We start from the raw sequence: 3424 nt of genomic DNA, 5'->3' as shown, positions 1-3424 counted from the left end.
CGCGTATAGCGAAAACAATACTTCCCCATATTTAGGCTGTAAAATGCCACCAACAAAAGCTTGTCCCACCCAGCCCAACAGTCATTCCACATTGTAATCTCGATCTATCGACCAACTCTATTTACCTCTAAACCTCTATGTTGGAGGTTAAAATATATGAATAATTTTATGAAACTATAAACAAATAAACTAAAATAAACAAAAATATTTTAAATTGTAATATTATAAGGTAGTAGTATGAAAAAATCGAACATCAAAATTTCGTACATAGAATCTCAACCACCGTCCTATTAAAATCTATATCTTTATGATTTTATTATAATTATCTAGGCTTCATAATCTCAACGCAATTTTTCTTGATATAGTTTTGCTTTTTTAAACTTTTTGAAACTGTTAAATTTTGGGAGAAATAATGCTCAAGCATGATTTTAGCTATCTCAAATATATGCATTGAAATACTCTGATAGCCAGACATGTCTTTATCAAACAACACATCTTAAACCTTTTGGAATCTGAAAGAAAGCTTATAAGAGTTTATATGTTTTATAACATTATAATTTTAATCATCAGAATTTTACCCAATCATTTCGTTTGCCTTGGGGTTAAAAACTTATGTATAAAAAGATTGATATTTCCATCTACATACATGAACAAATAATAAACATTAAAGTAATTACCAAAATTAAGACGATTGTATTATTGATCATTATATTTTTTATTTAAACACATGTAAATTTTGGAAAGGCAAACACACCAAACTATCACTTACTCTTCGGAACTAATGGGTATCTTATTTCTGGATCAAAAATAATACCGCTGAGTCTGAGACTGCGAGTTTTTTTTAATGTTAAGTGGGCTTTAATTTGTGATTAGAGTAGGATTAGGCATTCAGGAGAAAGTTAGAATGGCTGAGATCAAGCTATATTAAGAATGTATATATGTATATGAAAGACCAAAATTAACTATGTAAACACTATGAGTCACAATACCGACGCTACACCTTACAGAACCCATAAATATTATTTACATAAATGTGGCCTACAGATAATAGGTTAAAATACAATACTAGAATCTAAATATCGTATCCCTCCCTCGTCAGTGTTCTATGTACACTACTATCTTACAGTTCATCGGATTAAATTTTTTGCCCAACATATTAGAAAAGCCCTCGGGCTTACTGTCTAAGACGTTTGAATGTGTTTCCAAGCTAAAAATAAAGCAGCTGTCATTCTTGTGTTTCACCGTAGCACTATTATAATTCACATTCATGTTGTGCATTCCTGACTCTCCTGACAAACCATCTCGGCGGTTTGTGGTGGCACTAAGACGTTTGTACCGTGAACGGTTGGTCGGGGCGGGTCCGTCCTAGGAGTCTGTGGGTGTGGCGCTGGCATTGTGTGTGAGGAGTGTGAGTGAGATAAAACACATATGTATATATTATTTATTTCTAAAATATTCTTATTATTTATTTATAAATTATTGTTATTAGGTATTATTAAAAGTTTTTGGTTCTTATTAAAAATGAAAGTTGCAATATTATTTTGTGTTATGATTGTATGAGTATATTTTTTTATTTACAAGTATCATATTTATGATGTTTTGTGTTTATATTACTGTTTGATTTAATGTCTTTAGTAAAGTAGATTATTTTTAATATTAATTTGATTAATATTTGTTAATAATTATTGTTCAGACAGGTTAAGTATAAGAAAAGGCCATGAGGCCCTAACTTTGCCTGTTTAAATAAACAATTTTTCATTTCATTTCATACTGTGTATTATGACAACATCGCACAAGCCTGTTAGAGATTAAGGCCAAATAGGATATCCCTCCTTTTCCCCTAAACAGAAACAGGTAATATCCACTGTGTTTAGTTTTGTCAAGGTGGTCTGTATGATTTACGGTCCTCCTGAATTTATCCACAAAATCCTGTTCATATTTTGCATTCTAAAAGTGTGTGGTTAAAGCTTTCTGCTCTTAGCCATCTCTCTATCAACTTTATCGAAGTTAATTGACATTACTGGACTATAAGTACTAATAATACAAACCTAAGATGCTATGTACACACACACACACACACACACACACACACACACACACACACACACACACACACACACACACACACACACACACACACACACACACAGGTAACATGAATAAAAAAATACCTATAACATTTAGTTATTATATCATTATGATTAGAAAAAACGCATTTTTCTCTAAAGCAGTCAACACAAACAATGCTAACTTAATATTCTACAAACCAACAAACACCATTTTAGGTTGCCTCTCTGTACACATGCCCTAGTTGTATATTGCAATATAACTTCTACTTATGTTATATTACTTTACTTGTATGACAGTAAATACACATCGTGTTTGACTTATTACTGAGTGCTTGTTAGAGGAAAGTATGACAAAGAGGAAAAACAAAATTACATACAAACAAATAATAGCATGGCGTATATATTTTAAGAAATATTTTTTATCATTCATTAGTTTAATACTTTTGGTTAAAACCATTTTGCTGTAAAAATACTACACGAATGTTATAAAAATTAACATATACACTACACTGTGAGAGGTTTTAATTAACCTTAAGTATAATGCTCCTGTTCGTCGATTCGTAAAAGTGAATATAAATCCAACCGTAGGTACATTAACAATTTGAAGCTATTAGTTACTAATAATAGACTATTATTATGTAACTTGTATTAAATAATTTCATAACGATAATTTTTGTAATTAATATAAAACTTAATTTTAACAAATATTATATAGGTAATTTGTAACTTTTATAACTTAAAATAAACATAAATGAAAACTATTAGTATGCAGTACAGAATATTATACCGGCATGAATGGTCAATTAACATATAAGAGATATATTTGTATATATTGACTTCATTATTTAGTTAAATTTCAAACCAACGATACAGCTGCTTAAACTTTGTCTTTAGGTTCATTATTTTAGGCTGAAAAAATAATTTTAAGCTAAGAAAAGTATATTTTTGTATAAATTAATATTATGATTTCCACATAAATGCCACGTATATATATATATAAAAATTAATTTATATATATATAAATGCATATATAAAATCAAGACTATTATATTAGCATATGCTCTATATATATATATATATATATAGATATATATATATAGATATATATATACCAATACATAACCATAACAAAAGAAAAAGATTAATAGCAACTAAAATTATCAAACGTATTACTTTACCAGTTTTGTACAACAGTTCAAAAGTTATACAGAGTGTCCTATAACTGCAAGGATATCTGCAAAGAGAGAGAGTGGGACCAGTACCACAACCTCTCCGTGGTGTGGCAAAAACTATATAAGAGTTTTATTATATTTGAAACTTGGAACAGACCTTCTCTTTCCATACATTAAACAGAT

This window comes from Homalodisca vitripennis, unplaced genomic scaffold, assembly GCF_021130785.1.
Source record: "Homalodisca vitripennis isolate AUS2020 unplaced genomic scaffold, UT_GWSS_2.1 ScUCBcl_877;HRSCAF=3768, whole genome shotgun sequence".
NCBI classification, from domain to species: domain Eukaryota; kingdom Metazoa; phylum Arthropoda; class Insecta; order Hemiptera; family Cicadellidae; genus Homalodisca; species Homalodisca vitripennis.
The sequence above is the reverse complement of the archived record's forward strand: the minus strand, read 5'-3'. Positions refer to the sequence as shown.